Source organism: Mchenga conophoros, linkage group LG23 (assembly GCF_057382185.1).
Source record: "Mchenga conophoros isolate Kocher_MC1m ecotype Shallow Benthic linkage group LG23, M_conophoros_male_GT1.1, whole genome shotgun sequence".
Taxonomy (NCBI): Eukaryota; Metazoa; Chordata; class Actinopteri; order Cichliformes; family Cichlidae; genus Mchenga; species Mchenga conophoros.
The window spans coordinates 16,451,219-16,476,686 of NC_140547.1; the positions used below are offsets into that span (position 1 = coordinate 16,451,219).

Below are 25,468 nucleotides of genomic sequence, written 5' to 3' on the forward strand. Positions count from 1 at the left end.
TAAATACACTTATTAGCTATTGCATTTAAGAAAATGACCTCTTTCACAAAAATATTAATAACGCAATCAATTAATGAACGTGGAAACCTCAAAGAAACTCACAGAGCATTCAGCTTTTTAAAGGCTAAATGAAATATTAAGTAGTTTGGCTGCAGGGAAATGCCATCTAAAGCTCAGCTATTCACATTTTGTCTTTCAGTATATGAAAACATGGATTTCTAACAAATATCTGCAGCAGACCGGGATTGTGGCAACCATTAAAAAAAAATCTGCTATATCCTTCACATTTTCAGAGAAATGTCACACCTAATGGAGACAGACCAGCAATGTAAGGGGAATTAAAAGCAGTAATTGAGAGGTACTTGAATGGCCAACATGCTGTACTATGTCCCTGGGGGCTTTTAGGCTCGCACAGAGCCAGGAGACAGATGACTTTGAAGGTAAGCATGGATCCATCCACTTCCAGCAGTGCTAAATCACGGTATCTTGTCAGTTTGACGACACCACATAGTGAGACCATAATGTGTCCCATATGGCTGCTCTCTGTGCTGGGGATGCAAGCTGTACTTACACAAATGCACTGTAGGTATTATCTTTTATCATCTTTACAATGGATAAGCTCATAAATATGAATTTGGCAACTATTTCAAAGAAAAGTCATAACTTATTGGATTTCTTTGATGTTATATAGATAAGAGAACAAAAACAGGCATGATGATTTTATGAAATACCAATTCATATGACGTTACATAAGGCAATTATTCTAGTATGATGTATGAAAGGGGTAAGGAAATAAGCCAAACATGGCACAGGCATAGTATTTATTTCACTTGGGTTAGCTGCTTTGTGATTTGTGAAAGTGGTGATGGTCTTGCAACTCTGTAAATCAGTTCTTGTCCCACTGCTATTTATCACTTGGATGTCTCACAGCGAGATCAGTGAAGTTACTATGTATGCATCCTATTTACCACAAGAGCATAGATGCAAATGCACACAGTCTCCGAGCTAGAGAGTTCAGCCAGTGCACGTACAGTATGGCTTCACCACTATACTACCCATGCTGTTCATTAGTTGTTGGCAAAATGTCTCGCTCCCTCCCACTGATTACATCTACCAAGTTAACCCTTTAGAGCCGATCGGAGCGGGAACGCTCTGTTATGCATAACTATTTTTAAATCCCAGTAGCACTGCAACCACGTAAGCTAACGCAAAAAAATTTTTTGCATATGAAACCGGAGGAGTTGTACTTACATCTGATGCCATCAGCTTGTCCTAGGTCACAGTTTCCTTCCACATAAAGCTTTGCAAAAACTGCATAAAAAGCGCTTGCAGGAACAAAAACATAATATTCCAGAAACACGCTTTACCGATCTGATCAGCTGTTCAAAACACTTCCTACGTTGGAATAGACGTCAGCGCGAACTTTTGCATTTCCGCCATTACCTGCCCGAAACCGGAAGTGACGTCATTTTCGCGGAAATGTAGTCTTTTTTGCGATCAGGGCCTCAGGGCCTATACTGCTCTTTTTAAAAGTTATCTTTGACTTTATGACTTTCTGTGTCATTTCTGGGATGCTTAGGACTCATATTGCACTGCTGGAAATAGTTTATTTTGATGCATATGCTGCTTTTTTGCAAATTTGCGGAATAATATTTATTTTCGTTTTTCCTACAGTGTATAAAAATTGGTGTATTTCAAAAATAAAACTATGAAGACACTCAAAATAATTTTCCTGTGGTGGGAAACTATTTTGTGCAACTTTTTTGTATTTACAGTTTTGAGGGATAAGACTCTTAAATTTCTCTAACTACAAATATATGTCAAAAAATCAAAAACGATTTTCAATTTTTTTGTAGTTTAATGCACTTTTTTGCAATTTATGTAATTACTATGCACTTAATGAATACATATTATTAAAATCTGGGCTATAATGGTTGTATTGATGTATAGCAACTTGAAATGCTCCCAAAAATGGCTCCACAGCATGTAAAAATATAATATAAGCTCTGGCGGACTTGGTTCTATGGTAGGTCTTAAAGGGTTAATGAGCCACACACAGAACATTCCCCACTCCTTCAGTATACATTTCCACTCTCTCCTCCATCCCTCACCACCACCTACCTTTCTCCCCCTCTTTATTCCTTATGAACACAATCTTCAGTTTCATTTGAAGTGGCAGTTATCCCACCTTAGGAAAATATTAGAGAGCTTCTTTTCCAGAAACTCCATGGTTATTCATCATGTCAATGGGAGGACAGTTTACCAATTATCAGAGACTACTCTTCCAGCACAGTGCTTTGAGTATGCTTTGCCGACTGTCTCAGACTGCTAATTGATTGCACTCACTGTTGCTTTTGTCAGATGAAAACCTGGATAAAATTTTCCAGATGGTGCTCTTAGCATGATTTTTGTTCAAAAATCACCTGCTGTATCAGCTGTAAATGAGGTAAATCCACACAGAAGAGTGCCTCACAAACAAAAACAAAACCCTGAAAAATTGATTTCAATATTTTGACCCAAATGATTTTTTAAATTAATTAATTAATTTGTTTTGCCGCGTGGATAAGACTTCAAGTCTGAGTCAGTGGTTCTGAACCAGAAAAGCGTGTTGTGCCTATCACGGGTTGGGAAGGAGTTGCTCCCCCATTTGTAGCCACTAGTAGTCGGCAGAATAGGTAGGCAGAGAAAGAAATGAGAGAACACACACACACACACACACACACACACACACACATATATATATATATATATATATATATATATATATATATATATATATATATATATATATATATATATATATACACACACACAGTTGTCAGCCACCTCCTGTACATGGATGACATCAAGCTGTATGCCAAGAGTGAACGAGACATCGATTCACTGATCCACACTACCAGGCTATACAGCAATGACATTGAAATGTCGTTCGGACTGGAGAAGTGTAGTCGGATGGTAACAAAGAGAGGGAAGGTAGTCAGAACTGAGGGGATTGAACTACCAGAAGGCAACATTGCAGACATAGAGGACAGTTACAAGTACCTGGGGATCCCGCAGGCGAATGGGAACCATGAAGAGGCCGCTAGAAAAGCTGCAACCACCAAGTACCTGCAGAGGGTCAGGCAAGTCCTGAGGAGTCAGCTGAACGGTAGCCACCTGGCTGTAGCTCAGGTGGCAGAGCAGGTCAGCCACTAATCAGAAGGTCGGTGGTTCGATCCCAGGCTGCATCCTGGCTGCATGCCAAATATCCTTGGGCAAGATACTAACCCCGTGTTTGCCTACTGGTGGTGGTCAGAGGGCCCGGTGGCGCCTGTGTCCGGCAGCCTCGCCTCTGTCAGTGCGCCCCAGGGCAGCTGTGGCTACAATGTAGCTTGCTATCGCCAGTGTGTGAATGTGTGTGTGAATGGGTGGATGACTGAATGTAGTGTAAAGCGCTTTGGGGTCCTATGGTCTAGAAAAGCGCTATACAAATGCAGGCCATTTACTAACAAGATCCGGGCCATCAATACGTACGCCCTGCCCGTGATCAGGTACCCTGCTGGGGTAATAGGCTGGCCAAAGGAGGAGATAGAAGCCACTGACATAAAGACAAGAAAGCTCCTTACCATGCATGGAGGGTTTCACCCCAAGTCCAGCACCCTGAGGCTGTACGCTAAGCGGAAGGAAGGGGGCCGGGGACTGGTGAGTGTCAGCATCACAATTCAGGATGAGATAACGAACATCCAAGAATACATTGGGAAGATGGCCCCAACTGACCGAGTGCTCAGTGAATACCTCAGGCAGCAGAAACCCAAGAAAGAGGAGGGAGACGAGGAGAGGAACCATCATGGAAAGACAGGCCCCTTCATGGTATGTACCACCGGCAGATAGAGGAGGTGGCTGATATCCAGAAATCCTACCAGTGGCTGGACAAAGCTGGACTGAAAGACAGCACAGAGGCACTAATCATGGCAGCACAAGAACAAGCTCTGAGCACAAGATCCATAGAGGCTGGGGTCTATCACACCAGGCAAGACCCCAGGTGCAGGCTGTGTAAAGATGCCCCAGAGACAATCCAGCACATAACAGCAGGGTGCAAGATGCTAGCAGGCAAGGCATACATGGAACGCCATAACCAAGTGGCCGGCATAGTGTACAGGAACATCTGTGCCGAGTATAATCTGGAAGTCCCGAGGTCAAAATGGGAGATGCCCCCAAGGGTGGTGGAGAATGACAGAGCTAAGATCCTGTGGGACTTCCAGATACAGACGGACAAAATGGTGGTGGCTAACCAACCGGACATAGTGGTGGTAGACAAACAAAGAAGACGGCCGTAGTGATCGATGTAGCGGTTCCGAATGACAGCAATATCAGGAAGAAGGAACACGAGAAGCTGGAGAAATACCAAGGGCTCAGAGAAGAGCTCGAGAGGATGTGGAGGGTGAAGGTAACGGTGGTCCCCGTGGTAATCGGAGCACTAGGTGCGGTGACTCCCAAGCTAGGCGAGTGGCTCCAGCAGATCCCGGGAATAACATCAGAGCAGGACGCAGGACCCTCAAGCTCCCAGGCCTCTGGTAGAGGACCCGAGCTCGAAGGATAAACCGCCCGCAGGGGCGTGCTGGGTGTTTTTTTTATATACACACACACACACACACACACACACACACACACATATATACACAAGGATATAAGGATAACTAGTTTTAACAGCTGCAGAAACCAAACATAGAGTCTACTTGTTACTATAAATTGTCTTCTTTGAATGATGAGCCAGCTTAAATCGACCAGTCCCTTTCTATGCACTGTATGTTGTAGCCATTATTTAATAGTTACCTTCATACTCCAGTGATAAGGCCTGAGTGCAGAATCTAGAACTTGTTTCCATTCATCTCAACTTAACTCCATCGGACTCCATTCATTATGCCACAGAGATAACCCAGGCACTGGAAAACGCAGAGTCAGCGGCCGATACACTCTATGAGATACACCAGTCGGTTGCTCTTACTTCCTACCCCTCTCTGAATGAGAGAGAGAAGGGAGGATAACAATAGAATGAGTCTTTTTCTCTAATTTAGTACAGAGTTTTCACTTTTCATGAAATGTTTAATATCTATTCTGAACCAATTTATGTGCTTCCAAGAGAGTGTCGTTTCTACAAATCTGGACTTAAACTGCAGTCAAGAATGTTAGTTCCTCTGGAGGCCAGTGGGGCGTGCTGGAATTAGAATTAGACATAAAGGGGGGACCAACATATTTTGAATTCTTTTAAAGCTTTCATCCATTCAATATGAAACAAAAATTGTAACTTCGTGGCAATATTGTAACTCAGTGGATACACATGACATTTATGAGTCACACTTCCTCTTACCAGCTGGACCCTTTTGTATTTCAGAGAGTACATTTTTAGATTAAATCCAAACTAAAAGCATTATGCAAAATAATCAAGAAGTGACTTTGAGTTCTGGTAAATGCATTCTTTCTCCTAAGCATATGAAGCAGTTTAGCTTTATTAAATACAGTAGTAATAAATTCATGGACATTTATTCTGGCTTTGCATTGTTGTATTCTACCTGTAAAATTAAAACAATGGATGGAGAGAGAGAGAGCGAGAGAGAGAGAGAGAGAGAGAGAGAGATAGATAGATAGATAGATAGATAGATAGATAGATAGATAGATAGATAGATAGATAGATAGATAGATAGATAGATAGAGAGATGGAGAGATAAAATAAGATAGATGAGATAGATTTTATGAGATCCACAGTTTTTGCTGTTGTAGAAAAAAGCTCCTTTTATTTCCAGATACTCCTGTGTTTATTAGGAAAACCAAAGTAAGCAAGCAAATAGGGGATGATAAAGACAGCAGAAAAAAGAAATCAAAGCAGGAGAAGACCTGAGAAAGAACAGATACTATATACTATGACTTTGTTCACAGACAAACTGAAATATACTGTAATAAGTACTAAGCCTTTTCAAGGACAGTTTTTTTTTTCTTGTGTAAATAATTCGGATAGAAGTTTTTAATTGTAAAAGCAATGTCAGTGGAACAGACAGACTTACTGATGACAGTATACATTTTCTACAAGCATCTTCATGGCTACGTGAAACTGTTTTACCCCAGTGGAGCTTTGAGTTAACACGCTAACATGCTTTCAATGACAATTACCGATTGATTTAAATCAAACTGAAATGGTGTGAGGAGATTTGAAACAAGCAGTAGGAGACTTGCACAGAATCACTCAAACATATTGAAAATGATGGAATATTGAATGGATGAGTGCTAAAGAGGGTAATGCTAATTTCTGATGCCAAATTTGTCCATATAAAAATATTATATCTGTTTATATTTGTGTTATGATAAAAGTATAGTATAGTATATGGATATGTGGACTGTGAGTTTTTCACACGGAGCAGTGGGAGTAACAATGGCATGAAGCAAGAATGAGATAAAGAGAGTCAAAGAGGAAAGCAGCTCCCTACCGTACATTTAGCTAATGGACAACAGTGTATGTGTATATACCTGTGTCTGTGTGGGCTTGCTTTGTGTGTTTGTTTGTATGTGTGTTTGTGTGTGATTCTTTTTTATGTGTATGTCCAGCTAGCTGCTGCCCAAGTCCTTCATCTTGGCCCTGGCTCTTATTGACTATATTGGAGGCCATAAATCATTGTGTACGTGAGTGTGAGCTTGTCTGTGTGTGAGTATGTGTGCTTGTATGGTCCAGTGCCTCTAAGGATGAGAGTAGCAGCACACAGCAATCTCAGGTCAGAGTTACAGCAGTGTGTGTGGGTGTGTCTGTGAAAACCCCAACAGTGCAACAGTATCTAAAGTGGTGGACGGGCCACTGGACATTATGGTCCTGACTGTCTGTCTGCTTCACACCTTCTTTACACAGTGATATAAATGCTTTACACAACAGAACACGCTTCAATCACAAAATCACAAATGTGTGAAGCCTGCGCATACACAGACAAATAAACACAAGTATAAACACAAGTACACATAAACGCAATTAAGCAGATTAAAGCAATACAAGGGAGGTTTTCATTCTTTACTTTCTTTGACTTTCTTAAAGCCATTCGGTAAGTCTTTCTGTACTTTTTTTTTGTGGATAGCTCTGTTGAGGTGACTGTGGGTCACGTACAGATGGCAGTGAACTGTATCTGACATTAGCTGCCCTCCATTAACATTTTCCAAAGTGCCACAGGAATGAGCAATCAAACGGAGCAGTCAAGCAGATGCCAGGCATCATATGTGTACACACACCAGCCGAGGCAGATACAGCCATAAGCAAAGGCATCTGTGACACTACAGGAAAACAAGTGTTGACATTTGCGTCTCCCAAATTGCTGTATGTCGGTGTGGGGGTGTAGAAAGGTCTAAAAATGAGCTCTATTATCAGAGTTAGAGAGATGTCACTGTCAAAGGCCTGAACCTCGTGGATGATACTGCTGACTAACACGAATTCCTACCATACTATTTATCCATCAAAGGCAGGAATGACAATTGCAGCAGATAGAATTGCTCCCTCAAGTAACTTTATTTATTTATAAATATGTTTTTAGTGCACAGAAATGTTAAATCAATAGCAAGATCATCAGCTGCAAATATCCCATGGGCCGATGCACAGACAGGTGCATACTAAATAAGCCTCTCTGCTATTCATAATAGAAAATATTCAGAATTCTGTTTAACACTAGGACGTGTTAACTACTTCCTGCAGACCCCTACATATATGGTCTGTGAATTATATGAAATTAGAAATTTTTTGTCTCTTAACACTAGCTTCCCCAGGCTTCTACCTTTCTACCTATAAAACCCGAGAGCAGCCAAATGGCTGGTAGGCTTTTAGCTAAGCTTTAGCTTCAGCCAAGTGGAAGCTAAATTGGCTAGTCATTCATATGTATATTAGGTCGTTATCTGGGAATTCTGGAGGGAGGGGAGTGGGGGTGTGTGATTGAGGGCGTGGGGGAGCTGCTAAAAGTCTCACCACTCAGCAGGCCTTGGAAATGATCCTGACGGAAGTCGACCCTTGTGACTCGGATGGAGAAGACCTAGAAGTTCAGCCGGATTCGGACTCAGAGCTGTCTGATCAGTCTTCCAGTTAGTTTCATTTCATGTTATTTCCTTTTTCATTTCAAACAAGTAAGTGGATGTAGTTAGTAAGTAAGATATTTCAGACATTATTCTGATACAGAGGAGGAGATACTGGAATTATAATTAGTATCTATGCATGCATTTGTGATTTTGTTTGACCTTCCCATTTTGCTCACAATTTGAATTTGTTCACACTGCAGATGAGGAGACTGCTTCTCCACCGAAAAAGAGAGCTTGTTTGGGGACTGAGACAGCGAAAGATGGCACAGTGTGGCGTGAAGAACATGTGGGGACCCGTCTCCCTTTCACCCCAATAGAACCGTACGCTGCAGATGGAGAGCCAACGGCTAAGGCCAGGAGAAGTATCTCGAGTCGCCTTCAGAGCTTCCTGTGTTTCATCACTCTTGACATGCTTCGTAGCATTCAAGAATGGACTATTCAACATGCACAGCAAACGGAGCATGTTCATTGGTTCATGGACCTCCCTGAACTAATGGCATTTATTGCAATTGTGATCTTGCGGGGGGTTTACAGGGTTCCATCTGTAAATGACTGCTGGTCAGGAAACCTGGGAAACCCACAGATAATTGGAACTATGGCACGAAACCGCTTCCAAAACATCATGCAACACCTACGCTTTGATGACAAGTCCACCCGCTGTGATCGAGCAAAGACTGACAAGTTTGCTGCAATTTCCAGTGTGTGGGGATCATTTGTCACCAACTGCATCACGTGCTACAACCCTGGTCTACATATCACCGTTGATGAACAGCTTTTCCCATCAAAGACTCGGTGCTGTTTCCTGCAGTATATTGCAAGTAAACCTGACAAGTTTGGGATCAAGTTTTGGGTGGCTTGCGACCTAAAATCCAAGTACATTTGCAATGTCTTCCCATATCTTGGCAAGGACCCCAATCGTCCCACTGGGGAGAGACTTTCTGAAAATGTAGTAATGAGGCTGATGGAACCATTCCTAGACAAGGGCAGAAATGTTACCACGGACAATTTTTTCACATCGCTTTCACTTGCACAAAAACTTCTTAGACGGAAAACCACCATCCTCGGCACAGTCAACAGGATTCGCAGGGAAATTCCTCAATCCACTAGACAGACAGATCGCAATGAATTCACCACTCAGGTATGTTACAGGTCTTTTGTGGTTCTATGTTTATGTGTTTCATTGTGTGTAAAAGGGCTATGGAAATAACAATTTATCTTATTTCTTAGGTGTTTTCAACCTCTGCTGCCACGCTGACGGCGTATGCGGCCAAACGGACATATACAGACATTAAGCTTCTATTGTGAATGTTACATATCAATAAATAATAAAACCATGCCTGCTTTAATGTCAGGACTTGACATGACCTGGTCCATAACTGATGGCAACACAAATGCATGACTGCTACCAAGAGACAGTCACACTGGCAAACGTGAGCAGTTTAGTCCTAATTAAAATAAATCCCCGATAAGGGTGAATCTAATCATTTGCCAAACTATTTGTTTTTTTTTCTTAGCACGTTTAACCCCTCATGGATCATAGAAACTAAGTTAAGCACACACACGATGCAAGAAACACACTGAAAAGAACACAAGATTGATCGGTCCAAATGAAGCAGAAATGTACGATTCCTCGGTAAACACAAGAGCAATTTGCTTGTAAACTGGCATCAAATGTTTAGAAATGGATGCATGAAAGCATTCAAACGCTGCCTATCCAATTTGATCTGTACTGTGTTATTTTAAATAATGTACCAGGCGGGAGAAAAACAGAAATGTGTTTATGATGATCTGTCACATTTGTTATTCACAGCTTATACACTGGTTTGGATCTGGTGTTCAAAATGGCCAGGGGGGAAAAAGGAAGGAGAAATGGAGGAATTGTCGACTACCTGCATTATTTAATACTTTGAACAGTCTTCTTGACTAAGCCTCTGAAGTGCCCTCTCTACTAGTCTGGAAAGAGTCATGGAGTGAAACAGAACTAGGAAGAAGGAGAGATGAATAGACATATTTTACGAACTCTTTTTTTCCCCCCCGCGCTCTCTCTTTCTCGCTCTCCTCTCTTAAGGAAGCTTTTGTATCACTTCTCACAATACTTCACTTACTGCAGTCTCTGAAAATAGCACAGATAAAGCCTTGAAGAGAGAGTATGGCAGAGAATCTTTAACATCCCAGAGATGGACAAAATGGATAAATGTGCTTCTGTCATTGTGTGTGTGTGTGTGTGTGACACAGAGCGAAAGACTGAAGGGACTCACACACTGACAGTTTGGATACAGTAACACATTTAAGGACTTTTCATTGTTTTCTCACGTTGAGACCTGTAAGTGAACTTTTCCCTATTTAAATAACAGTGACACATTTACAGTAACACATAAGCAAAAGAAAAAGAACGAAAACAACTAAAATCAGTTTAATTCTCCGTCAGCGTTTTGAGATTTTTTATTTATTCAGTCTGTCATTAAGGAATTCTCACATATACTAAATCCTTGTTAGCTGCTTTTCTTTCACTCTGTAGTCCAAAGTAATTTCTGAACATCTCAGTGGCTTTTGGTAGGTTGATTGTGGAGGCCAGGTCATCTAATACAGCACTCCATCACTCTGCTTCTTGCCCAAACAACCATTACAGAGCATGCAGGTGTATTTTTGGCTCATTGCCCATCGCTCCAGGGCTGCTGCAGAATATTGTGGTAGCCACGCGGCCTTAAAGGAATCACTAATGGTGCCTCTAGCAAAGGAATAATTCATCCTTGAATAGCTGAACGCGTCTTACTGTCATGTTTAATTAAAACAGATGTACCAGTGTATCGGTCCTACCAGTCCAAGCTCAAGTAATCTCAAGCACAATTGCAACTTTGAAAGAAATTCTACCAGTTTACTTTTGACAAGGTCTACATTTTTTAAAATCTGAAAATCATTTCATGGGACAGCATTATACGAAAATGTCACACAAAGCTGTAATCAAGGCAAAGTGCAGCTAAAGGAATAAAAAAATCTCACATAATTCTATTTGTAGGGATAGGGACTGAAAATACTGTGGACAAAATGTGTGGATTAAAGTCTTTGCTCACTTTTAGCACATTTTGTACATCAATGGATAAAAAGGTAATATGACTTGAATAGATATATTTTGCAACAAACTAATTGCTGTTTTCTTCTTTCCTAAAACTTGTTGAATATTTAAGTGATATTTAGCAAATTGTGTTGTGCAATTACTTTTCTTAAAATCCAAAGTTTATATTGGGGCAATGTAAAGAGATTGATTTAATTACTTTAATTCACCCTTTGGGGTAGGGCTGCACAATTAATCGTTAGAAAATCGCGATCTCAATTCATACTTATGTGCGATCTCATTTCCAAATGGCAACGGTTTAAAAAAAAAGATGACGATTGTACAGCATTTTGATCCGGGACATAATCTGCATGAAAACAAGCGCTCACTCTTCCTGCTCAACAAATGACAAGGGCGGAGCCTTATACCACGTGATACAGAAGCCACCTGGCTGCTTCCCTATACCCGTCGAACTCCCGCAGGCACAAAGAAATTACGGAGGCTATTACTTATCAGCTGACCAAAGATATGGCTCCCATCAACACTGTGCAAAACGAGGGATTTAGGAAAATGATCAACACCCTAGACAAACGTTACACAGTGCCGTCCCGCAACAATTTTTCTATTGTTGCACTACCTGCTCTATACACGCAGTGTCGAGCAACGGTGGAGACGGAATTTCAAGCAGTACAACATTTTGCGGCAACCACAAAATGTGAGACATTTGTTGTTTTTATGTTCAGTCTCAACTGTTACAAAGTTGATGTGCAGTTAATAAGTGCAATAAATATTTATATTGGAAAAGAAAATCGTGAGAGAATCATGATCTCAATTCTAAGCAAAAAAATCGTGATTCTCATTTTATGCAAAATCATGCAGCCCTACTTTGGGGCACATGAATGCCCTGGAAACTATAAAGTATATCCAATAGAAACAAAGTTGAAAACCTTATGAGTATGAATCTAATATGAAAATTCATCGCATCAATAGCACATTATTATTCTTTGTGTGAAAAGGAAGCATGTAGCTGAAATGAATTACAAGTGACAGGTTTAAATGGCTTATTGGAAAGCAAACAATGAAATGTTACATTTTCTTTGTTGCATTGTTGCATTTTTTTTCTACCTAGATTAGAACTACAAATGTCAGACTCATTGGACAATACCTTTAGAACCTATAGACTTCATTCCCACCTGTGATCACACCGGTCACAAAACATTTTCCTTTTCAATTAACTTTAATCACAATCAGAGTATGGCTGAAAAATGTAAATGTAAAATGAACATTCTCTCTTCTTTGATTATCAGGTAATCAAAAGAAGAAAGTTGGCTGATGTCCAGTATCCCTGTTCCCTCCTACAAAGTTAGAGATGATCAGAGTCCACAGAAGTAAAAAGAGATCTGTTTTAATTATAAATGTGTGTGGGCTTTCCTGAATCGAACAAGAGGTCACACTGTTCTGTTACAAAAGTACTGCTCCACTGCATTGGGAATTACCGTGTTAAAAAAAGAGTGTTGGAGTGAAGGGGTATTTATTTATTGATTACTGAAGAGCAGCAAATGCCCTTAGTACTTTTTGAAAGGTAAGGTGCACTCTAAAAGGCATGGGCATACAGAGGGAAGGAGAGGGTGCAGAATCAGAAAATAAAAGCAGGTTGAAATGAAGAGAAAATAAAAAAAAACCATTTGTGAAGTCCTTGCTCATTTCCTTGCTGTCTTCCTTGATTCTGATTTTCTAATAGTATTACTGAATAGAAAGGCAAAGGTATTTCACATGACTTTAAACAACTTTCTGTCATCCAATTATGTTGCTACTGTCCTGACAATGTTATGCATGGTCCCATCATTGCAAATTACTGTGACTATATGGCTTTGTGTTGTGTTTTGATTCGCTTTCTGCTGTATATCCTCATTGCTCAAACTCTGAAGCACTGCCAGAGATCTATATGAAAGCTTTATAGGTCCTCTACCAGTGGGCTGGGAGCTTGAGGGTCCCGCACAGTATGTTTTTTATTTACCCTTATGGTTTGTGTCATTTGTATTGAGGACTATGAGCAACACTTTCACATCCTGATTGTATCTTCATAATCAGTAACAGTGAGTTTTAAAAGATAAAACTAAAACTAATACATAACAGTGATATGGTTTAGATAATAATTTTTTACAATGTAGAATAAAGTCTTACTTCACTGTGGCTCTAAACTAATCTGACACAATAAAGTGGGCATATGAAATACAGCAAATGCCACAGAAAACTCAATTCAAGAAACATCTTCAACACTCTGTTCTTCTCAGAAATAGTTCCTTTGCTTTTGGAGCAAGTTTTTCAAAACCTTAAATCTTTCTTTTAAAGATGCACTGATAAAACAGCAATAAATAACAGTCACATTTTATCAGTGAACCTTACTGCAAGTGAATATAAATCAGCAACACAGTATTATTGTCTTGTTTACCCAACATAAATTACCGGCAAGCGTCTCCTTGTTAATCAAGTTGAGAACACACAAATTCAGATTGCATATGTAGGTAGCACTCACATAGACACATGCACAAATACGTGCACACACACACTACCAATAAAAGACGCACTCTTCATACTTCTGCAAAGTCAGAGTAATATGTTGTATCCATAAATACCAGAGAACCTGAAGCACTTTGCATGTCATATAAAATTTCATATGGTGCCTAAAATCAGTGTAACAACTGCTATAAAGCTTCATTCAATCATAAAGGAACACTATGCACTAAAATAATAATGCAAACTCAAGGGACTACAGGATAAATAGTATAGTTTGCTAGTTGTGAAATCTAACCGCAATAGTGTATATTTTTCCAATTGATATGTGAAATTGACGAGTTTATTTATAACGGGATTGTGCAAGGTGTAACTTAGAAAAAAAGAAAGTAAGGAAACAATTAAATCAAACATAAAAAATAGACAGTTATTAACCATAATATCACATGTGTACAGACAGATGATTCAGAAAGTCTGAGCTTGCACAAACACACAGTGGGCAGAAATGTATAATGCCAGCTTGTTTAACCCCTAGAGGCTCGCATAAACTTTGTATAAAGTGTTTTATGGAAGATATGCATTGTAATTGAGTAGTGTGCAGTGATGTAATCATGTTTCCATGCATAGACATGAAGAATAAGAAAAAGGAAAGGTGACTTTTTTGTTATTTCTGTCTTGTCTGAATAGATTAATCATGGCATTGGTCTGTATGATCTGCTATTATATGGAAAGTCAAACAAATATATTATCACCAGAAAATGCTACTAGCAGCTTTAATACCAAACCTTTTCACATTTCTCTCTTCCCTCCCTCCTCTTCCCTGCTCATTTATTACTCAGGTCCTCTCCTCTCCATTTCCTCCTGTCTGTGAGCAGTGTGGTGACCTGAACCACACAGTGGTGATTGCCTCTGCAGTTCAATGTGGAGGTCTCATTTCCGAAGCCCCATGACTATTCCTGGAGGTACAGCTCCACCGTGATTGATGCTTTATAAAACCATTTTTACAGTTGTGACATTTCAGAGAAAACAAGCAGGGTCTGAACTTTCCATCTGCTGGTTCTGCCCACCTGTACCTCCCCCTTCATTCGTTACAATCTCTCCCTCGCTCACCTGTTTGTTATTTCTTTCTTCATACTTTGCCTCTTAACTCCTTTTCCCACCAGTGCTTTATTCAATCTTTCACCTACTCTTTTTTTCTTTATTTGTGTCCCCCCCAGTCCTACATGTTTGTCATTGTGAGCAGAAAATAAGAAAAACTAATAGAGATAGAAGCAAATATAAACACAAACACACACAAAAAAATTGTTCACATCGGCATCTAATTTGTAATTTTAAATCGGATATCTCCGAAAACTTTCTGAAAAGACATTAGACAGTGTCTATGGTAGTTTTCCCAGCCATTTTTCATGTGTTTTGGGGACGTGAAGAGGGCACATATCTGCATCCCTTCAGGTGGCTTCCATGCAAGAGGTGCTTCAGGAGTATGGGGCTATTGGGCCCATCGTCACAGACAATACATATACTATACAACTATAGAGCGAGCATAGTTAAAACTGCTGCTATGAGCTCAGACTTGTTACTTGCAAGATACCCTTTATCATCAACTTTTATCCATATTTATATCGACAGAATTTCTGGTATAGCCAACTGGCAGAAGGTTTTGGGATCCCATCTTTCTTTCTTTTTTTTAATTTTGAGGAGCCAAGTATTAAGCATTTGAGATGGGCGGGGTGCCCACTCTGAGGTGTAAAGGAGCTGCTCCACAGATTTTTTATTTTAATTTTTTTGAAAACCAGAGGAGAATGAAGTAGGAGATTGACAGATGCATTGCTGCTGCATCTGCAACAATGCAGATGCTATTACAAGCTGTTATGTTGAAGAGAGAACTGAGCATTAATATTAATTAATATAATTTTAATTAGCACTGCTATTCTGAATTGCCTTAGTTTTAGCTGAGTAAAAATAAACTTTGGTTTGCTAATGTAACAATATGACTTTGGCACACTTTGTGTGCCGTTAACGTTCATTCCTCATCAATGGGAAAGGAGTGGGACACCTGTTGTTGTCATTAATATTTATTTATTCTGAAGAAAAAATGCATAGATTATATTTAAAGAATTACCAATGCAGGCTAAGGTCTTCATTTTATTACCTGCTTGAAGGTATAATAATAAAATTAACTTGAATTGTCCCAACTGTCAATTACTTCTTCATACAGCACAGATGGTTAGCTTTGTGTAGCACTACCAGCCAGCTATCCTTCTAAAGGGACTTATGTGTTGGCAATGTACAAATGTGTGTGTGTGTGTGTGTGTGTGTGTGTGTGTGTGTGTGTGTGTGTGTGTGTGTGTGTGTGAACATATGTCACTGCCATGCTGCCAGTTCAAGGTAGTAAATTCTCCATCATGACTATCAGTATGATTAAATATAGTTACCTGGTCACATCCATCATGACACATAATCACAGAGAAGGGCACACAGGTTGTGGACGAGGGGAGTAAGCTAATGGAGTAAGCTGCATTCAGAGTGAGTTCATTACCGTATCAGTACAAATAAAAGGTTTTCATATCCGACAATTTGTAACTAGCCAGAAGACAGTGATGGGGAGCACAAATGCAAGGGAGTGACTATATATATATTGCATAATACTCATCATGTTAACCCAGTCATTTATAATGAATCAACAATAACCACTGACATTTTTAACTGTGAAGCAACTCCTCTTTCTCAGACGTTTTAACTAGGCTACTGAATGTTCACGGCATCATTAAAATTTCAATGCATCAAAATACCTTGTACATCATCAAGCTCCTGTTAGGGGCACACTGAGAATACTAACAGACCCATTTACAAAGCCGTGTGCAGCGTGTCAAGCCTGTGTGTCTTCACTGGCAGCCATACAGTACAAGGTAATCTGGTCTTACTCTTGAAAAGATGTTTGTTCCTCACAATTTCTATGCCTATGTTGATAGTCCTCAATTTGTAGTTACACAAAATATTGTATCTTGCAAAGCCCTCTTACTTAGTGAGAGGGCTTTGCTTACTTCTTGCTCAGAGTATTCAGGACTCTCTTCAGGACTCTTTCCAGTCTGTAGTGGTGACAAATATTCACAATCCACATTATACCTACGACCAATCTAGAATTCCCTTTAGCTCCAACCAGTCATGGCAGATGGCTGCCCCTCCTTGAGACTGGTTCTGCCAGAGTTGTTAGGTTTCACAAAATGCTTTCTCATAGGAGGTTGTCTGATTCTTCAAGGTTTTTTTCTTGGTCATTAACTTGCAATACAAAGCACATTGACTGATTTTGATATTACAAGCTATATAAATAAAACAGAATTTAATTTAATTGAACTTGAGTACGCAGGAAAAAATGACAATGAAATGACGTAAACATCAGTCATGTCCTCTACATGGATGACATCAAGCTGTATGCCAAGAGTAAATGAAATATTGATTCAGTGGTCCACATCACTAGGATCTACAGCAACGATGTTTGGGCTGGAGAAGTGTACTCAGGTGGCAACAAGGAGAGGGAAGGTAGTCAGAAGGCAATATTACAGACATTAAATTCAGTGCTTTATATTGCAAGATAAAGATTCCACGATAATAACGACAAGGAAAACTACAAGTAGTCTGGAATCACAGGCAAATGGGAACCATGAACTAACCACTAGGAAAGCTACAGCTACCTGCCTGAGAGTAAGGCAAATCCTGAGGAGTCAGCAGAACTGGAAGAACATCAAAGGAGGTTGAAAGAGGAGATATAAGCCACTAACATCAAGACAAACAACCTCCTTACAATGTATCAACAGTTTCACCCAAATCCAGCACTCTGAGACTGCACACTGAGTGGATGAAGGGTGACCAAAAACTAGTGAGTGCTAGAACCACTATCCAGGATGGAACATAAACATTCATGAGTGCATCAGAAAAAACATTAATGAGTACACAGCTGATTATGTGCTTAGTAAATATCTCAGGTGGTAGAAACCATAGAATGAAATAGAAGAGAATGAAGCAGAGGAACCACTGTTGGAAACAAAGTCCCAGCATGGCTTGCACCACTGGCAGATAGACATAGTGGCTCATACTGAGAAATCCTACCAGCAGCTGGACAAAGCTGGACTAAAAGACAGCACAGAGGCACTAATGATGGTAGGACAAGAACAAGCTTTAAGTACAACATTAATAGAGGTTGGGGTCTACCACATCAGGCTCGACTCAAGGTGCAGGCTCTGCAGAGATGCGCCTGAGACAATCCAGCTCATAACAGAAGAGTCTAAAATGGTAGCAGGCAGGGCATACTTGGAATTTACCAGGCCTATACAGGAACATCTGCAATAGTATGGCCCTGTAGTCCCAAGATCAAAATGGGACAGACCCCCGACGTTGGTTGAGAATGACTAAGCTAAGACAAACAAGATATGGCTAACCAAGAAGTGGACAAGTAGAGGAAGAAGGCTGTAGTGACTGATTCAATACCAAGTGATAGCAACGTCATGGAGAAGGAACACAAGAAGCTTGAGAACTATGATGTGCTGAAATTGAGAGAAGGTGTGGAAGGTGAAGACAACAATGCTCCCCATGGTAAGATTCCACACACACTAATGTACACTTCACTTTCTTAGGAGCAGACAGCATGTCACATGAAGGTCAACGTTGTGAATTTATGCATACTAACACTTTAAAATATCACTCTTTTGAGAAAGGGCATGAATGTTTTGTGACCTGCAGTAGCACTTACAGTTTAATCTCTCTCTGCATGTGATCTGTGAAGTACATATGATTAAGTATTCTCTTCAGGCTGTGAGTCTGTGGTGGTGTAGGATGTAGCATGTCCTTTACACATAAATAGACTTGAACAGTTTCTGAGCTAATTATGAAAGACAGACCATTAAATGAAGATTCAAAATTACTCAGGGTATATTAATTTGTGAGGGCCACAAATGTCTTTAAGGATCACCAAGCAACACATCTGTTTGTTGCAGAAGTTGATGACAGATTTAAAGCAACTCCCAAAAATTAAAAGGTAGTTAGTGTTCTATAATGAAGGTACAAGGTCCCAACGTACTGCTGTCTTATGGTGCTCATCATTGACTGAAAGAGTTTTTTTCTTTCTTCATTTAGTATTATGGTGTAAGAAAGACAGACTGTAAACTTAACTACGCCTCTACAGTAGTTTGTACAACAACAGTACAAACATAAGAGTATATTATTCCATGTGTCCCAACTGTAGGGCCTTGCTGGAGCCATGAATCTGTGCCCTTTACTACTGTGATAGCAGTCTTACATTACTAAACACCATGGCAAAAGATTAATCAGGAAGAAAGGAAAGGGCGATATACCTGTCACAGACTGAAAGAAGAAAAGAGAGTTTTAGATAAAAATACAACCCCTCTCTCCCATCTTTATCATAAACTCTCTCTGGAGTAGAGAGAACGAAATTTAGATTAGTCTTTACGCTTGACCTGTTAACTTCCTGTGACACAGTAACAGATTGGAGCTGCAAGATAAAAGGGGAGTACAGGTAGACAAGTGAGGAGAGGGTGGAAAAGGAAAGAGAATATGGAGGTAAATGAATTCAATTCAATTCAATTCAATTTTATTTATATAGCGCCAAATCACAACATAAGTCGCCTCAAGGCGCTTCATAGAAACAGAGAAAAACCCAACAATAATATGACCCCCTATGAGCAAGCACTTTGGCAACAGTGGGAAGGAAAAACTCCCTTTTAACAGGAAGAAACCTCCGGCAGAACCAGGCTCAGGGAGGGGCGGCCATCTGCTGCGACCGAGAAGAAAGACAAGATAAAAGACATGCTGTGGAAGAGAGACAGAGGTTAATAACAGATATTATTCAATGCAGAGAGGTCTGTTAATACATAGTGAGTGAGAAGGGTGACTGGAAAGGAAAAACTCAATGCATCATGGGAATCCCCTGGCAGCCTATGTCTATTGCAGCATAACTAAGGGAGGATTCAGGGTCACCTGGTCCAGCCCTAACTATATGCTTTAGCAAAAAGGAAAGTTTTAAGCCTAATCTTAAAAGTAGAGATAGTGTCTGTCTCCTGAATCCAAACTGGAAGCTGGTTCCACAGAAGAGGGGCCTGAAAACTGAAGGCTCTCCCTCCCATTCTACTTTTAAATACTCTATGAACAACAAGTAGGTCTGCAGAGCGAGAGCGATGTGCTCTAATAGGGTGATATGGTACTACAAGGTCATTAAGATAAGATGGGGCCTGATTATTTAAGACCTTGTATGTGAGGAGCAGGATTTTGAATTCAATTCTGGATTTAAAAGGAAGCCAATGAAGGGAAGCCAAAACAGGAGAAATATGCTCTCTCTTTCTAGTCCCTGTCAGTACTCTTGCTGCAGCATTTTGGATTAGCTGAAGGCTTTTCAGTGAGTTTTTTGGACATCCTGATAATAATGAATTACAGTCGTCCAGCCTGGAAGTAATAAATGCATGAACTAGTTTTTCAGCGTCAGCGTCACAAATGAGGTAGAAGAACAATGTTTAGTGAAAATTGTAGGAATCAGAAAAAAATAGTTATTGAGGAAAATAAAGAGATGAGAGAAAGAGGTGAGAGATGAACTGATCAGGAAATAGATTAAGAAAAATGGGAGTGTTGATGGAATTAAATAGGTGAATGAGGTAGAGCAAGACAGATGCCAGGTAATTACACTTTCCACCTCTCCTCAGGGACGAATGCGCTTCTACTGTAGTAGGTCTCTCTCTCTCTCATACACACACACACACACACACACACGCACACACACACACACACACGCACACACACACACACGCACACACACACACACTATCCTGTTATGGAGACTCTCAAAATGTTAATATTATAGCATATGTATGTACCATTTCTTTAGAATGTAAAAACATATATAAAACCATTGTAAAACTTACCTCCTCTATTTAACTATGTAAGGACTATTGCAATTTTCAATTAATCAGAGTCTATCCACAGAGAATAACTGATGATATGTTTATATCATTTATAAAACAACAAAAAACAACAACAAAAAATCACTGATGTAAAATTCTCAAATGTAGGTAATCCTTATTTATCCCTGTTGTATAAGCTATCATTGCAAATTAAAATCTTTGGGTGTACACTGTTTGACAAAGTAATTAATATGGGACCTGATTGGGCCCTGGAAATTTGCAGTTTTTTTTCCAGAGTTTTGTGACAGATCTTTTTTTTTTGTCATGCCACCCTTTAAAACAAAAAATGTGAAATATTAATGCATTGTAATACCCCTGCCCCAAATAAATAAATAATACATTAATTAATAAAATAAATCAAAGTAAATAAATAAATCACTTAAAATTAAAACATGTTTCTTTATGCATTGGGTTATCTTTCAATTTGTCTCTTTGCTTACACCCAAAAAAATTAGGTTGAATGAGATCATTACCGTGATGTTAAACAGCATTGTTGAACAAGTAAATACAATAGAATGAGGGAAAGGGTGAAAAAAGGGAAAGAGCGTGAGTGTGAAAACTATTGAGTAGGTTGTTATATTTGTCACATGCACAACTATTTATAGCACCAGTATCATGCATGGCAACACAAACAAATCTCCAGAAATTTGTGAGAAAATCAACATCACAGTGTCTTAGGCAGGAATAATCTACACTAACTGTCTTGACAAGATGTCAAATGTTGAACAGTTAGATGTGTTAAATGGGCCAATAATGACTGCTGAACATGTTGGCCATATGGATGGGCCCCACTGAGATCTAACTGTTGGCAAAAGGCCCAACACACTCAAATTGGAGAGAGACAGAAAGGGTAAGAGAGAGCAGGTGGATGAAAGAAGCAAAGGACTACAGGATGAAACTAATTTAATCCCACTTCTTTTTTTTTCTTTTTAAATAAAGATTTTATGAATGGAGTGGACAAAGAGTCCAGTAGACATGCATGTAGACAGAGATGACCTTAAAAACAAACAAACAAACAACTATGTATGGAAGCTGTTTTTGATGTTCAGAGTAATATGTCATTATTAATACCATAAATTTATTTATTTATTTATTTATTTATTTATTTAGGACAGTGCATGTTAATGAACATAAATGTAAAAAAAAAAAATTACATGAATGTAAACATACCAGATTATAGCCAAGGGCTAATTTCCATCTGTTGTCCTTAAGCACAAAAATAGACATAATAATTCATAAAAATTCATCATTCATTCATAATAAAAACTCCATCACCAAACTTACACATACACACCATTCTGTTCCCAAATAAAACATTAAAACTATACAACTTATACATGATCACACACTTGATTTGTCCATAACCAGTTTTTAACCTTTGCCTTAAACAAATTGAATGTCGAGCATTCTCTAATGGGTTGAGAATACACATACGTGTAATACATGGATACTTTAACTTAAACCACAATCCTAAACCCATGTTTTTGTTGCCTAAATCTAATAAATTAATTACATCAAAATTAAAAAAAAAAAAAAAGTTAGAATAAACAAACTGATAAGAAGTGCAAAAATCTCGAAACACAATCATGTCCTGGCTGACAAATTGTGACTAATGCAGAATTTTTGTTTGCAAAGACTACTTTTATCTCTTGACATGAAATATTGCATAGAGTTGGATGTCTCGAGACCGGTCTTAGTGCAGGTCTATGATGATTTTTAGTGCTACTATCATCTAGTTTTTGGTTCTAGATTCTGGTTCTGTTTTGGTTAAGTCCTAAGTAGTCCTGATTTTGAACTGTTGTAGTCCTGTTTTAATTCCGGATCAGTTCTGGGTCTGGTTGAATTGGGGTTTAGTCCCTGGGTCTTGATACAGCCCCGACTTTGTTCTGCCTTGCTGCTTAATTAAAAACCTAGTTTAAGGTGTCCTGCATACCTGATATTTATTTTTTTCCTATATGAAGTCATTGTTTTTTGAGCAAAACTCAAAACAGAGCCTATTAATCTTTCAGTCATTTCTACCCTCACTTAATTTCCTTTCGCTGCTCAGCTCTCACACAGTGGCTCAGCTATGCTCCAATACCTCCATACTGTGGCCAATTACATGCAAGGATATAGGATAATATCATTATGTGAAAAACAGAGAGGGTGAGAAACGCGACAGTCAAGTTGAGCATGTGAGTGAGACAGTAGACAGCGGTGAGGAGGGCTATGCGAAAGCAAAAATACATAAATATGCCTGACACCCATAAATGAAGCAGCATCTGGCTGCAGTTTAAATACTTTGTTTGTCTCGGTCTCGGTCTTGGTCTTTGTCTCGACTTGGTCTTGGTCTTGTCTTGGTCTCGATACCCTCTGGTCTTGGTCTTGTCTTGGTCTCGGATTAGGCAGTCTTGACTACAAGTCTCAAATTCAAATTCAAATTTTATTTGTCACACACACACAACCATACACAGTATGACATGGGGGTGAAATGCTTGTAGCTGTACAATGCCCGACCATTAAATGACAGAAGAAAAGTTTTACAATATTTACAATTTACAGTTTACTACAAAAATTTACAAATTAACTTAGGAATTTACAGTAAAGAATGTGCAAATAGCAGAAGAGATTATAAAGATTATAAATTATAGGAATTATAGGATTATAGGAAATGTGTGTTGGTGCGTGTGGTGACGTGTGTGAGAGTCCAGTCTTATAGTGACGTGTTTGGGAGAGTCCAGTCCTACACCTGGGGGAAGAAGCTCTCTCTCTCCACTCTCTCCACTGGTGATGATGAGGGGTTTGTAATTCCTCGCCTGCTTTGTAGTGAAGTCCACGATCAGCTCCTTAGTCTTGCTGATGTTTAGGAGGAGGTTATTCTCCTGGCACCAGGTCTCCAGGTTTCTAATCTCCTCCAGGTAGGCCGTCTCGATGTTGTCGGAGATCAGGCCCACAACAGCAGTGTCGTCAGCAAACTTGACAATGGAGGTGGTGTCGGATGTGGCTACACAGTCATAAGTGTACAGTGAGTACAGCAGGGGGCTTAAAACACAGCCCTGAGGCACTCCAGTGCTGAGTGAGATGGAGGGGGAGACTTGTTTTCCCACCCTCACTGATTGGGGTCTGTCTGTGAGGAAGTTGAGGATCCACTGACACAGTGATGAGCTGAGTCCTAGATCCGTCAACTTGGTGAAAAGCTTAGAGGGAATTATTGTGTTGAATGCTGAACTGTAGTCCACGAACAGCATCCTAACATAATTCCCTCTGCCAGTGTCCAGGTGACTCAGGGATGTGTGGAGCAGGTGAGATATGGCATCGTCTGTGGAACGATTAGTCCGGTAAGCAAACTGAAGTGAGTCGATGGTGGCAGGAAGTGAAGAAGTGATGTGATCTCTCATCAGTCTTTCAAAACACTTCATCACAATTGAAGTCAGTGCTACTGGACGGTAGTCATTGTGGCAAGTGGGCTGTTGTTTCTTTGGAACAGGGACAATAATGGACTGTTTGAAGCACGTGGGAACCACAGCTTGGGCCAGGGAGAGGTTGAAGATCTCCGTGAACACCGGTGCTAGTTGATCAGCGCAGGCTCTAAGGACCCGGCCAGGGATTGCATCTGGTCCTGCTGCCTTCCTGGTGTTCACCCTCCTGAAGGTGTTCCTCACGCCATGCTCTGTGATGACGAATGCATTTTCTTCACTGGTGCACTCCGAGCGCGCGCAGTCGTTTGTTGTTTTAATTGCTGCGGCGTCGAAGCGAGCATAAAACGTGTTCAGCTCATCAGCCAGTGAAGCATCTGCATTCATCATTGAAGAAGCTGGTCGTTTATAGTCCGTTATAGTCCGCAGTCCTTTCCACAGGCTCCTAGAGTCGCACTGTCGTAGCTGTGACTCTAGTTTTTCCCCGTAACTCCGCTTTGCCTTTCGGACCGCGCCTTGTATAGGTCCATATTACCGGAGACAAGCCCTTCATTGTAGGCAGCGGTGCGTGATCTCAGAGCGTCGCGGATGTTTTTATCCACCCACGGCTTCTGGTTGGGAAACGTTCGGATGATAGTTCTTTCTGCTGTGTCGTCCGCTAGTTTCCCGATAAATCCCACAACCGCTTCCGTAAACATGTTGATGTCATCAGAGCTGCGCCGAAACATGTCCCAGTCTGCGTCATCCAGTGCGTCCTGCAGTGCGGCCACCGATTGGTCCGTCCAGCGAGCGACCTCCCTCCTGATTGGTGGTTGCTGCTTTAGCCTTTGTTTGTAAGCAGGCATGAGGAAGATGGCGGAATGGTCCGATTTTCCAAATGCCGGCAGGGGCTGAGCCTTGTAACAGTTCTTGAACGGGGTGTAGCAGTGGTCTAATGTCCTCGTGCCCCGGGTGGCGCAGTTGATGTGCTGGTGAAGGTTGTGAAATGTCCGTTTGAGATTCACTCTGTTAAAATCTCCCATAACAATGAGTGCGGCATCTTGGTGAAGTGTTTGTTGATGTGTGAGAGCCTCATGTAGCTCACATAAGGCAGTGTTCGAGTCCGCGTGAGGCGGAATGTAAACAGTGCAGGCAATGACCGCAGTGAATTCCCGAGGGAGATAGAAAGGGCGACACTTAACGATCAAAAGCTCCAGATTGGGCGAGCAAGAGCGTGCGAGTGGGGTGTTTGTGTTTGTGTTTGTGCTGTCGCACCATCTGTTGTTCACCATCAAACATACTCCACCACCTCTTTTCTTCCCCGACTCCATTGTCCCGTCCATGCGGTAAACCGAAAAGAACCCCGTCGGCTGCACGGCGTGGTCTGGTATCGCTGGGTTCAGCCAAGTCTCGGTAAAGCAGAGGAGGTTGCAGTCCCGAATGTCTCTCTGGAACTTGATTCTGGCTCTGAGGTCATCAAGCTTGTTCTC

General features: G+C 40.4%; 1 protein-coding gene across 1 annotated transcript in view; it reads right to left on the reverse strand.

Annotated features, from left to right (window-relative positions):
* The window catches only part of naaladl2 (N-acetylated alpha-linked acidic dipeptidase like 2), a 526,866-nt gene that overhangs the window by 387,280 nt on the left and 114,118 nt on the right, over window positions 1–25,468 (reverse strand). The gene's annotated exons all lie outside the window — the stretch shown is intronic.